A 14,035-nucleotide genomic window follows, 5' to 3' on the forward strand; every position below is an offset into this window, starting at 1 on the left:
GTTGTGAAGCATGTCGGTAAATAAGGGAAAAACCTGATTGAGGTTATCTGAAACTGCTCTTGAATCTGAAACTAATTCCTGTATCTGCAGTACCAAATGACTGTTCATGTTGTGCAATGATTGTTTATTTTTACATCTGAATGAATACAGCATTTCCCCTTCAATCCTTACCTTTGCACCAGAACAATACACAACTATCATCAGCACACCAACCAATAAAGTGACTTTGTGATCAAAATAGGGTTGTACAGGATTGTCCTTCTGAATAATCCACTTTGTCTGCCAGGAAAACAACTTTTATGCTCATCCCGGGGTTATGCAAACCTGCCAAATATAATCTGCTCCTCCTTTCCAAATTCCTATTATGTTACTTTTCAAAAGCTTAATTAAACTCAAAACAATCTTCAGAAGCTTTCATGTTTGTAGAGGCCTAGAACATAACAATGAAATAAGGTTGTGTTTCACAGTATAAAACAACAGGCAATAGTACTCCATGTAGTTTTTTTTTATAATACTTATTAATACTTAATATAATTATTGCTTCAAATATCTCTTCTTTCTGGTTTTATTTTCCTTTTCTTCTTTACAAGATATACCCACTGCCTCTGACAAATTGATCTTTTGTATTACTTTCCATTGACCCTCACTGCTAAAATAACATGTTTCAGAAAGCTGCCTGCCTGACTTGGACCCCTGAATCACCTGAATGTTATCTTTGCATGCACATGAATCTTTCTTGCATCTTAACATTGGGCTTAAGGATATCGAATTCTAGAAAGAATATCAAAAAGATACCTTACAAGAACATATGCTTGCAAATGGTTATGATAACGTTTTACACCGCATCAGTTTCAGTTTCCCAAGGGCACTATTAAAAATTGCCAATATTGGAGCATTTAATGGAAAAAATGCAACTGCAACTATCCCTGTCTGGAAGTAATAAGATGTAACCATCATACAGTGTGTTAACTCAGCTGAAGTAGTTATTGGTTATTAGTCTCTTCTGACTCATTGGTGTTGCAGAGCTCTCCTAGTTCCCAATGATCCAGATTGATGTATAAATTGTATAATGTATGAAATAATGTTTGCCAGCTGGTAATCTTAAAAACCATCATGTGGCAGAGAGAGGGTTAGGAATGTACATAATAGGGGGTGTGCCAAAATCCTCCTTAAAGTACTTGGTAATAGAATCTAGCCCTACAACATTTAGCCACTAGATGACATGTGTTCAATTCAAAGATTCTACAAGAGAACATCAACTGACTAAAATAAAATAACATTAAGTACATAAAAACTAAAGGAGGAAGAGAATTAGGCCACACTTTGTTTGAAGTTGTAATAAAATGCAGGTTGTATAGAGCTTTACAAAATGTTCCAAACCAATGGAAGTCCCTCTCTCAACTTTTTACTGTTTAACAAGCAAGTCTTAAACAGTCAGAAGGCAGCTCCATTAGTTCTGCTTTCATGGCAGTGTTGCTTGACGGAAGCCGGTTCTCACAGAAAGCAACATTTGAGGGAGAAAAGAGACAAAGATGGAAAGATGAATAAGATCCCTGGTGTGGGCTTAGCCAAGTAATGCTGATGAATGTTAGCCTTTACAAGATTTGGCTCCACAGTATTTATCTGATCTCTTATCAGTCTACACCCCATCATGCAACCTTCGCTCAACTGATGTTGGATTGTTATGTGTTCCTCTGTTCACCTACGTTCTATAGACGACAAGGCTTTTTGTTGTTATGCCCCAAAACTTTGAAACACCATTCCTAAAGAGATCAGGGATTTTGCCACTCTTAATGCTTTTAAAGCTAGCTTAAGACCTACTTTTATTTTCTGTTTTGTTTGCTTGTAAAGAGCTTTGAGATGTTGCTTATTATTATTATTATTATTATTATTATTATTATTATTATTATTATTATTATTGCTCAATCAAAGAGGAGTGGAACAGCATTCTTCAATAAGGCATGGCTGCTTCATTCACATGATGCTAGTAGTGAAGTGACATATCAAAAGATGGATCCCCAAGTTACTAATGAATGACAGATCTTCTCTTTGCTATCAGCACAAAGTGATTTTGTGTGTTGCTGTTTTTGTAAATGCCGTGCTTATTTATTTATGGGGATTCTGTGCATGCAACATGTACAGATTTCCAATGTAATGTGCTCTCAGAGCAGGGTGATTAAAACTCTCTCACCAATTGACGCTCAGCATCAAGAAATTATACGTGTTGCAGAGGGACAGAATGCCGAAGGCAAGACGATAAAGCCTGGAGGGTTCCCCTATTTTTTTTAGCTAGTTCTCTTCCCAGCAGTCTGTGCAACACAAGGTCAGATTGTAATATGTGTTGTAATGTCAATACACAGATGGCTATGCTTGCATCCATGGAAAGATAGGATACTGGCAGGCCATGGAGGAATAGTAGTGGAGTTTTAAAGAGAAAGAAAGTGGGAAATCATTTGGAGTTCAGTGCAGTTCTTAGAATATTGACTAGTACAGAGGTTCAGTATCGAACCCTAAACATTTGTAGAAAGCAATGAAAAGTGTCAGGGTCATTCAAGGAGATCTTAACAGCATGGCATAGATCATGCATTGAGTCTGACATTGCATTTGGTTATTGATGTATTTGAAATATGCTCGCTCACACACTCACACACTGCAGGATAAATTTGTACCCCGATCATGTGAACCTTTGAAGCAGGACATACATCATCCATTCGCTCTTTATTTACTACTTAAATAAAAATATATCCTTTCATAAATTGTTTTCAAACACACTCCACTTACTTATAATGCTGGTTCTTTAAAGCGGTTTGTAGCAAACAAAATACCTACATAAATCTTATCCACTATGCAGTTCAGTTGACTACACAGGTCTCAAATGTGCAGTATCGAAAGAAACATGATATTGAAAATATGTTCGTTTTCTTATTATTTTTAAAACACAACATCGGCGGGGTCTTTGAAGTCAAGCATCTTACTGAGTGCAGAGCCTGTCAGTCATTTAGAGGAAGTTGCTGATTGGTTGCTTACACAAAAGGAGACACTGAAGGGGTGGGGACAATTTCACTGTCTAGGTGAAATTACCATGACTGTGCAATCTGAAAAAGGGCCTGCAAAAAGAGATTTGTTTTAAAATGAAATTACAGTTTGTTCATTCTTTTCCTTTCAAAACTACACAGTTCAGATCTGTATAGTGAATGGATGTTCATGGCTTGGAAAATGTGCAGAATCAGTTTGTTACTGCACACTTTAAACAAATGCATGTGTTTGTAAATAGTTTCACTTGTTATATTGTCATTTCACAGTATACTTTATGCATTAAGTTATTCATTTTGCTTTATTCTAAACTCAAACTTGATTGGGATATTTAAATTGGTATACTAGTCTTATTTCACTAAAACTAAACATATCCTAATTGAAAATACTTAGTAAGACATTTTGAAAATCAGCATAGAATATATAGTATCACTGGTTCTATACTGAATTCAGTACTGAATCTCAACTGTGCAACACTTTGAAAATCTGGACCCATTCCTAATCAAAATAGCATCACCAAATGCAAGACTGGGTTGTACTCTTCTTGTTTCTAAATCTGCTGTACAGAAAACCAATCAAAGATAATTGATAGAAAGATATATAGAGACAGTGTGGGACAATGTAGAGGTCCCGGATCACCCCTTCCATTGCCATGTGATACATGTAAAGTTACCATCTGACAGCAGTTAATGTGGCTTAGATGACTCCAAATATTACATATGCAGTACGTACTTCTGGGTCACTTGTACTTTACCCCATTTCTTGTGCAAAGTAATTTACATATACTGGCAGGTTAGAGAGGCCAGCATGCAACAAGGTGATTTGCTGGGTCAGCCCAGCTGCTGTAGGACAGGTGTTAACACCACAAAACCACCCAATACAACTGGCATTTGAGCAAACATTTTGGAATTTTAGCTGAGAAGGCCTAGGATTGAATAAGATATCCACTCCACTCCCCTTGGAAAGTGGGAGTGCTTTGGCTGGAGAGCCAGAAAAACAAAATACTGCGCCAGTCCTATTTATTCTGAGAAATATGGACTTTCTGTTTCTGTGGCTGTTAATTTGGTTAAATCCATTCTGCAAATAATAAAAACGATTTTAGTGTTTTACTGTTAAATGAGAGATAACCAGGAATTGACCAAACATTATATATGGTCGCTTTATCGTTGTGTTGAATATAATTTTGTTCTAGCCTTGGTTTTCTTTTCTTTTCTTTTTTTTTAAAATGCAATATGCATATGAATACGTATTTGTTCTATATAGCCTATAACACTATAGCATTTTGAAATCTGAAACTGCTTTGTTTGTACTTCCACTTTCTTTCAAAAATATTTTCCAACTGCAGACACCTGTGCAGCAGTACAGTGAATCAGTACAACTACCATTAACAAATAACCTTTTCAAAAGTAGTGGTAAGACCAGTATAATAGTTAAAAAATGCAACAAAACACATCTCTTGAGGAAGCCATGCTTTTGATTTTGGGTTACCACCGTTCTGGCGCTTTCATTTATAAGTTTATAGTTTGACTGACTCAACTAGATATCTCAAAGGAAGACACTATGCACTACTGTATTGCAATAAAACGGCAGAATGAATGGTAATGGTAATTATAATATAACAGCTGTTAAGAGATCACACTCAAAATAAGTTAATTAGCTTCCACGCATCTGATCTGTTCTTGAGATGAGCGATAACGCCCTCGGATTCATGACTTAGAATCGAAGTTTATCACAACTGGAGCACTTTGGCTACCAATGGAAAGCGAGAATTACACAATGTATTCACATATGGTCACGTAACTTTTTATATTCCTTAAACGGGTTTAATTTAGTTTATCTAACAGTTTTTTCTTTTAGGGATATGGGTGACATGTAATGACGCATCGTTTAAATACATCTCAAAGCTTCATTCTACGGTATAGGCGTTACCTGATAACCCCACTATCTTAATGTTAGTTAAGATACGCAGCTACAGCTATATGATGACATATTAATAACAGGCATTATTGCACTAGTTGGAAATACAAAACGACCCAAATCCCATGGAACAATTACAGTATCAATGGAGTAAATGGGGAAGATATATACTTATTTCCATCCCACCTAATATAACTTGGGAGAGGCTTACATTTCAGTTAATTGCTGTACAATATTTGAATGTTATTAAGTGCAGTAACAAACCTTAGCATAATCCTAACGAACACTGCAATGTGTGTGCGTACAGCTTTCAGAATGAAATAAAGTGCATCTGAATAAAAGAGTTCATTATTTTTACTGGGTGCTGAGATCAAGATCTTTAACAGTTTCTCGTCAAAAAACATACTAATATAAAGGGATGATAAGTTAGGTTGAAAAGGAGAAATGCAATTAACGCGTTATTCAGAAAGGCAGTTAACATGGTCTAGAATAATACATTTTTAAATTAGATTTTATGACCCAGGCTTTAAGGATGTACAATGAGAAATCCTCTAGAAATAGCTGACTCCTCCCTCCATTATCGATGGAAGCGGATGGTAAGTCTAAAAAGAGTTATAGGTTCCATCTCTATTCTGATCGGTGTGCAATTGCAGTCTCACCAAGAGCTATCCAACATCACACATCAGAACTACCAAGCCTGGACTTGCACACAAATCAAGAATAGCAACAGCCAACCGTCTCAGCAAACAGATCTCTAAAGATTTGTTTCTGCCGAGGCGTGATAGAACGACTGGCCAGTACCAGTACCATGGCCACCGGCTTGCGTATATAAAGACAATAGTGGTAACTTACTGCGCGAATAAAAACACATCACCATCAGTGCTATCTTTAAAAACAGCAAGCCACATCCAAACATTTCTACAGTCGGATCTGGAAAAGAGAACTATTCAGATACTGAAATGAAGGGATTTCAATTAATTAAAGCTAACTGACTAGGGCATACATATAAACAGGTCAGAATAGCAATGTACTAAAAAAAAAAAAAAAAAAAAAAAAAAAAAAAAAAAAAAAAAAAAGAGACGGTTTAGATCAATAAAAATAGCAAACATCTACAGAAGAGGGAACCTGAAGCAACATATCGGACTGGACACTTCACCAAAGAAAGCAGGATAGAGTAAACTGCTGCGTGTCTTTAGCCACAATACTGCTCAGCTTTGGGTCGTTGTTAATTTAAACCGCTATTTCTCAAACAATTCAAAACTGAAAAGTCTTTAATTTGAGAGCAGCACATTAGTGTATAAATAAATGTTTATAAAGACAAAAAAAAAAAAAATCAAAAACTGAGATATTCTCTTGTAAAAAACGGTTAAAGGTCTTTCATTTAATGCAATTGGTGTGTCAGTTCTGTGGACAGGTCTAAGTAGCAAATAGATACAGTCGGTGCTGCCCTATGAAGATAGCTCATGTGGTATCTACTCTCAGTTTAGTGCAATTATTGTAACGTTGCAGGTACGAAGAATTCCAAATGGTACCACACCATCTGCTTCAGCACATGAAGACACGGACAGCTCCTAGTGTAATCTTAGCTGTTTCCGTCCTAGAACTGTGGACAGCTACAAAACCTAGCTGTGTAATTAGGAACCGCGGCAATTTCCAAAGGGATCCTTCCACTGATAGCCAAGGCAGTCTCAACACAAAGACTCAACAACAGTTCTTCTAGAAAATCAAAACCAACAAAAGAAAGGAAGCGGACGTCTTGTACGTATCTAGAAGGACTGAAAAGGACAATTAGGAATAGCATGCAATGTTGATGCATGAAGTTGATTCTACATTTAACAGGTAAGGCATGCTTTTGTCGGCGATACACATTACTGTATATTGTACCAGTATTGTAATAGCTTATGTTTTTTAAATTGTGGCATATGCGCATTGCTACAATAATCTTCTTAAAGACTGATGCTTCCTTTCACATTTAGTGTATGCCCTTTTGGGGTTTATTATTGTAGACATACTGTAAAAAGCGAATGCATAATCCTATAAAAACCGTTATGTTAATCACATTCTCACTAGTAGTAGGCTTATGAGCTTACATTGATCATACAGTATTACGGTCAACAGCTCATTTCTTCCACATCTTTCTATAATTGTAGTCAACTAACTTTTTTTGTCTTTTGTATTACTATGTTGTGTGTGTGTGTGTGTGTGTGTGTGTGTGTGTGTGTGTGTGTGTGTGTGTGTGTGTGTGTGTGTGTGTGTGTGTGTGTGTTTTCTTTTTTAAATATCGTTGAAACAATGTGTTTAACAAAATAGAAGACAGTTACCCAGTGGTAATGTTGTCTCTTTTAGACGGAATTACCACTGCCAAAAAAAGGGTTTGATTACAGTTTAATAAGGGGATATTTATCAGATCTCGAAGACATACTTTAGCATACTTTTATCTTTCTTTCTTTGTTTCTTTTTTCTTTTTAAATGCTGTAGATCATATTAATTACAATTTCTTTGAAGGACTGAATATTGGAGTACATGTAATCTAATTGTGTTTCCGTCTTTGCAGCCTACACGCGCCAAATGCTCTTATATTAAATCCATATTTTAAATGATGTGTTATTAAGCATAATAACTGCTTTCATTTTCAACGACTACACTTTTATCTAGAGCACTTCTTTCTCTACTCATTGTAGGTCTGTTTATAAAAACCGACTCTAGTTTAATTTGCTTCAGCTGGGGCTACTTATTTAAACATGGGTGGTTTAATTTTACAGCAAGGTGTGATAGTACTGAAAACGCACATTAAAACGCTTGCAACCAGGTTTATTACTGTATGAATATATGAAATAAAAAACGCTATGTTATTTCTGCTTTTGGACTGTTCACTTTTTAAAATGACTTTATTGAATATTTTCTCATAGTATCGCTGTTTTGTTAGTATCATAAGAAAGGAGAACAACAACACTTAACATTAGTTATCTGGGGTGAAATTTCAACCACTCACTGTGCGTTTACTATATATAAAAAAATAAAAATAAGAATAAAAAAGAATGCCAAGTGTGTCTGATTATGGAGAAAAGTGCAGTATATTTAGACCACATGGTAAGTAAATTCCTACTTTCTATTTAAGAGTAGCTAGTCTACTGGTCTGAAAGGTACCTCCCATGCACTCCTGTGCAGGACAATTTGCCCCAGTCATGGTCCACAGGGTCTTTATGATAGTTATATTAGTAAAGGTGTTATTATTATGAAAAATCATACTGTATACTTTACATGCAACATCAACACCCTCTTCTCTTACTCCTGTCGTTAGCTTTGTTTTAGCAATACAGCAGATTCATTGACTTTATTCAGAAGATTCAAAAACACAACTGGTTGACCAGAAGAAACCAGTATGAGTGGTCATCTCAAATAGACACGCAATGTGATTAAAACCTTAAGTGTGTTTAATTAGCGTTAAACTGTGGTTAGTTCTTGGTTGTGTTTCATAATTCACCATTTATAGTAGATCTCCTAGGCGAAAGGACAGCAATACAGTAATACACCACTCACCTTATTAAGAGGCAGTTTGAGGGAATTCATATTAATGGACCATACATCATGTTTACCAATATTACTTTGAGCAATTGGGAATCATCTTAACTGCTTGTTATATGTAGTGGTAGATGTAGTTGAATTAGTAACATATATGTTACATGCTGCAGTATGGTTTGATTAATATGTAGTCTTTAAAATTATCCAGTCACAAGCTACAGACCTCAGAATTGAGTCAAACAGACATCAAATTTACCTTTAGCTACTGTAATCTAAGAACAATTCAATGTGAGATCTCTGATGAATAGAACCTTTTGTATTAGAAAACTGTAGCTTGAAGTTTTATAAGTCTCGTAAAGCTGTATGTAATGGCACAGAGTCTTTATGTTTTATTTCTCCACAAGGATGAATGAAATATGGAGCTCCCAATATACTGCATCTTCTCTGTGGGTGTTTATAATTCTTACTTTTAATGTTACCACTTGTTATTTTACTCTGACAGGGAGTATATGACTGCTTCAAGTGTCTGTACCGTACATTGAATTATTGAAGTATCAATGGCTAATGTGTAACAAGAAATGTCTCCTCTCTATGTGCGAAATAAATATTGAGCATGTTTTTTTTTCAACATGTTTACCCTTTTGTTTTTTAATCCCATCTGGGTCCAGACAAACAGCTGTATCACATATTCTGAGGTAAGCCAGTCTGAAATAAATTGGGTATCTAGAGCGCGAGAGATAGGAGATATTACATCCCATTGCATGAGTCCCATTGGTGAATAGGTCAAGTGATAGTTAACAAGGTGCAGATGTAGTGTGGAACTTCGGTGCGGAACTATCAAAAATGATAAGGTCAGAAATCAGAGTACTAAGTGTAAGTGAGAAACAGGTGTGTCATAAACCCAAAAAGGGGCATGCATTTAGTGATGCTCTTAATATTTCCATTCCAAAATTGCAAAAATTAAATTCCATTGTCCTCACTGAAATTGATAAGTTTTATCTACTGTGTTTAGAGATAGCAAGCACTTACAGTAATATCATATCCAATATATAATAAACGTATATATTATACCCAAGAAGATAATAATAATAATAATAATAATAATAATAATAATAATAATAATAATATTCATCATCATCGTCATCATCATCATCATCATCATCATCATCATTTTGTAGTTAATAATGCTTGGACACAACAGGGCAGAGTCTGAACCTGAACTGAGCAATTTAGTCTGAGATTTACGTTCACAATGGATCACAGAGAATACCACAGGAGATCGTTCGAGTAGCAGACAAGCTCAGACATCCTAATGAGCCATCAATCAAATACTCAGGATTAGCATACAGCATACAGGTTTCTGAAAAAGCAGAAAGACAAAGTTAGGGACATTGATCGGGTTCATGCCACATTTCATATGTTTGAACACGTTTGTGGCTCTCTCTAATCAAGTTGAGAGTGTACTTTTTTCTTGCACTCTTTGTATGACAGACACAGCATGAGACATACACTCTGAAATATCTAATGTCAGTGTTAGCATGAATGAGAGTCTTTTCAATGTATATACAACATATAGTCTCTGTAAGTCACCTTGGATAAAGGTGTCTACAAAATAAACATAATTTTGTAAAGTGAATAAATGGTACAGGATGACATATTTTACCATAACAAGTATGAATATAAAAGTCTGGCACTTATATAGTTAACTTATTAAAATTTGAATATTTCAAGCCAGTGCTTGGAGAGAAAATGCCTAGATTCTCCATTTAGAAGCTTTGAGTAAAAAGTCAAGTTCCTGCACAAAGCTTTCCAGTCCAAATGGAATCCACTTCACCTGTAACAGTGCAGGCCTGCTTGAAGTGATAACACACAGATCACTGCACACAAGCTCTGTTAACAAGAGTGAGTCAGCAGGAGAAGAGCAAAACCCAACCTTACCAGATTGGAACAGTGTGAAGCACGTCTGTACACAACACAGAACAGCCTTCTAACAATTAAACCATGTAATACACTGCCTTATCTGTGGAAAACACATCCTGGAGAAAGTGTAACGAATAGACTTATATTCAGGGGTGTCACTAGGGGGTTACATAACTGCCTCCCAAAATAACTCTTAAGTTGCTGTTTTCTATTATTTATAATTTCACATAAAATAGTGATCACTGAGAAATTACAGCTTATCCTTATGTGAATAACACATTGTACTGTAGTACAGACTTGAAAATATATATTTCAGATCCCTGAGTGGCTCACCGGGTAAATAAATGATCACTTGCTGTGCAGATTTAGTCATGCAACCAAGCGGGAACAGGTTTGCAGTCTGTCTGTGCCAAGTTGCTGATTCTGGTAGGGGATCCCACAGGGAGCATCACATTGGCAGGGACAGTATCTCCACAGCGGGATACAAAGCCCCCCTAATAAGCTCATAAGGCATTTTCATTTGATATACTTGTGTTTTGGGCTTACACATTCTCATCATTTATTGAATTAATCGCATTACTGTCATTTGGTGAGAAATTATTGTGATTCAGGTCTCTTAAAAAACAATGTAAATTCCAGCCACTGACAGTAAGTCAATTGTTTTCAATTTGGGTGATTTGAGGCAAGATCAAAATATAGACTAGGGTCTTAGCAACTGTGTCCTTTAATGGCATATTAATGTTTTATGAGTAGAAACACCAGTGAACATCAGACTTTATTGCACAGGTTGTAGTTAAAAGAAACAATTCACAAGCAAATAGTAGATCTGGAATGTAGAGTAGACTTTGAGTCAAAATAAACATATTGCTTTACATGGTTTTCAAGATGGCTTTATTGACCTGCAATTATTAATTGTGACAGCTTTACACAACATTTTAAAGAGTGCTCTATGGAGTTATCTATTGGTTGTCATGTTTTATTAAAGCAGGGTTGTCCAGACATCAAAGCTGATTATAAAGGGTAGTGAAAAGTCCCTCGGTCACATTGCATAGCTGTTGTAGAAAAAAAATGGTACTGAGTAATGAAACTTGGCAGATGAAAGCAACAAACAATGAGTCACTGCAAGCTAGGACTAAGGATCATAAAGGGGGTTGTATATTTGGGGAGCCTGGATCCTTGAAAAATCATACTGTTAGTTCATGGCAGAATGTTTATTAGCATGTAGATCATTATATCACGTGAAGACTGACGTTACCAATAATTAGTATAATAATTAGAATTAATAGTAGAACATGCTGAACTGTAAAATTGCTGCCAATCTCATTGTTGGGTAGATTTTCTATGGAAGATTCCCAGCCCAGAATAAAGAAAAAGAGACTCTCACTCTCTAAACTAGGAGGGCTATATTATTAGGCTGCAAGGCTGTATTTGTCCAATACTGGATTTTTAAAAATGTTAATGCTGGATGTACCCACATCAAACCATTTGGAAAACAATCAGACTTTTCACTTCTCCTAACTGGTCCCAGAAAAAATTGTTTGAGCATTTAAAATAATAAAAAAAACCTGTTATTTCACATGCAATACATGTCTGGTATAATGTCTTTGTGTTTTTTTAAGGATTAGACAATGATTATTTAAAACTGGAGGAGAACAATGATATTTCATCCACAAAATCCAAAAAGATTGGTATCAACACTGAAGGACATCTTGCAAAATGGCACACTGTTACCCTTTGACACAGCACAGTCAGTCACAATACAATATAGCAAAGGAAGTTCTTTCAATAAGTCAAGTCCTCGAAATGATCATCATATAGCCTACACACTAATAGAATCCTTACAATCGAATAAATACGATTGCTGCTTGCTAAGCCGTACAATAAAGAAACTGCAGGTTGCAAATAAAAATGAAAGCATAAAAAATGGAGACTATTAGCCTAACACTTGTACCCTTTTTACATACAATATAGTATCCCAAAGCTCTTTTCCAATAAAAAAATATAAAGATCCTCATAACATTTTAAAAAAGAAAGAAAAAAGACAATCAAAATTGGACCAAATTAGCAGGTCGCAAATTAAAAACAAGTACAACAAAATGTTTACAATAAATTAAAGAATGGAAGGATTTGTATAGCCTAGTAAAAACCAGTGTGCGGTGTCTTTGTAGACACTGAAATATTAAACAACTTTCAGTTTGTATTATAAGCTTTCACAATTAGTTCAGCAAATCGAGAGATCTTGCTAGGAACACAGAATCCATGAAGGAGGCAGTGTTTGCTGTGTGCTGTTTTTTTCGAGTCTGTCGGATAGTGTTTTAGTTTGTCAGTTTTGGATGAGTAGAATTTTCAGCTAAATCTCCTCCTTAGAAGACCTTTTAAATTCAATTTAGTATGGTAGGCTACAAAGTCTACAAAGAAACTGTATTTTCTGAATTTGTTTTGTTGATTTCTGTGGTTTCATTTAGAAAGGGTATAGGATGGTTGGTAACAGTGTATAATACTTTATAATAATTCAACCTATGTATGAGCTGAGACATAAATTGATTATATATTCCCCAGTTTTCACATCAACCTCATGCACTCATATTAAACTGTAACTATGGTTTAAAAGGAAGGTATTCACGTGGTTTACATTGCAATTAAGGGTCAGCAGATCTAAATAGGATGTTTAACTCACCTGGCCATTCCTCTTAATTAAGTTAGGGATAAAAAATGAGAATGAAACAAAATAGATCGTTATTTCAACCTGTCTCCATTGGGTATTGTGATATAAATTGTTGTTGTATGCAAAGTCTAATTCCACTATATTATTTATGAGTACTCTAAACTGCCTATTGCATAATAAATAAGTCAAAGAACCTAACATCTGTAAAAAATAAAACCCAAAGCACACAAGTGTGTTGATGCGCTTGAACAGCCTCATTTTAGTTGAATTTTAAAACTGAATTGAATCTTATCAAGATTTACATAAGGCTTTAGTCTTTTCAGATCTCCAGTAGCAGGCTGCAATCTGATGAGAACGTATAGGTTGACAGAAAAACTGACCCGCCTTTGGTTCTTGCAGTTTTGCCATTAGGTGCCACCAGATGAGAAGCAGGTTCTGATTTGCTTTGTGGACAATGAGAGCCGTGCAGCATTTTTTTTTCAAACAGAATCACCAGTGGTGTTCCCGTCAAAAGGAGCATTGGATATTCAGGAAACAGGATCCTATGGAAGTGAATTGCATGCAAATTGCATGTGAAATGAAAGTCTGCTTTTTCCAGGTGTTTTCATTGCTTTTGAACTGGTGCAGTTTTGCCTTCAATATAAATAAAGACCACGTTTCACATGTTTTTATCTCACATGCCTGGCACCCCCACTGTAGGTAGAACCCCCACCAACATCAAAGGACTACACTGCATGGAACTTAAACATGTGGCGTGAGTGCAGCTTACAGGAGAGTTACAGCTGACATGTATTGTAATATGTTTTTAACTACATCTCAACAACAGGGGCTAGAATCCGGAATAGCAGTGCACCACACAACACTGCTCGTTACATTCTTCCCCCTTTAACCTTATCGATCACTGCAGCCAATGTGAGATTTTAGAAATTTTTTAGTTTGTTTTTACCACATATAAAGATATTATGCTTTTAGGGCACT

At 35.7% G+C, this 14,035-nt stretch overlaps 1 protein-coding gene across 2 annotated transcripts in view; it reads left to right on the forward strand.

The window, feature by feature from the left end:
• Window positions 1–5,246: 5,246 nt before the first annotated feature.
• LOC121329286 (metabotropic glutamate receptor 2-like) overlaps window positions 5,247–14,035 on the forward strand; it is a 43,742-nt gene continuing 34,953 nt past the window's right edge. The window contains exon 1 of one of the 2 annotated variants that reach the window (XR_005951755.1): window positions 5,247–6,789. The gene's annotated coding sequence lies outside the window, so the exon portion shown is untranslated. The remainder of the gene's footprint in view (window positions 6,790–14,035) is intronic. The other variant, XM_041274820.1, reaches the window with a different exon arrangement.

This window comes from Polyodon spathula, chromosome 16, assembly GCF_017654505.1.
Source record: "Polyodon spathula isolate WHYD16114869_AA chromosome 16, ASM1765450v1, whole genome shotgun sequence".
NCBI classification, from domain to species: Eukaryota; Metazoa; Chordata; class Actinopteri; order Acipenseriformes; family Polyodontidae; genus Polyodon; species Polyodon spathula.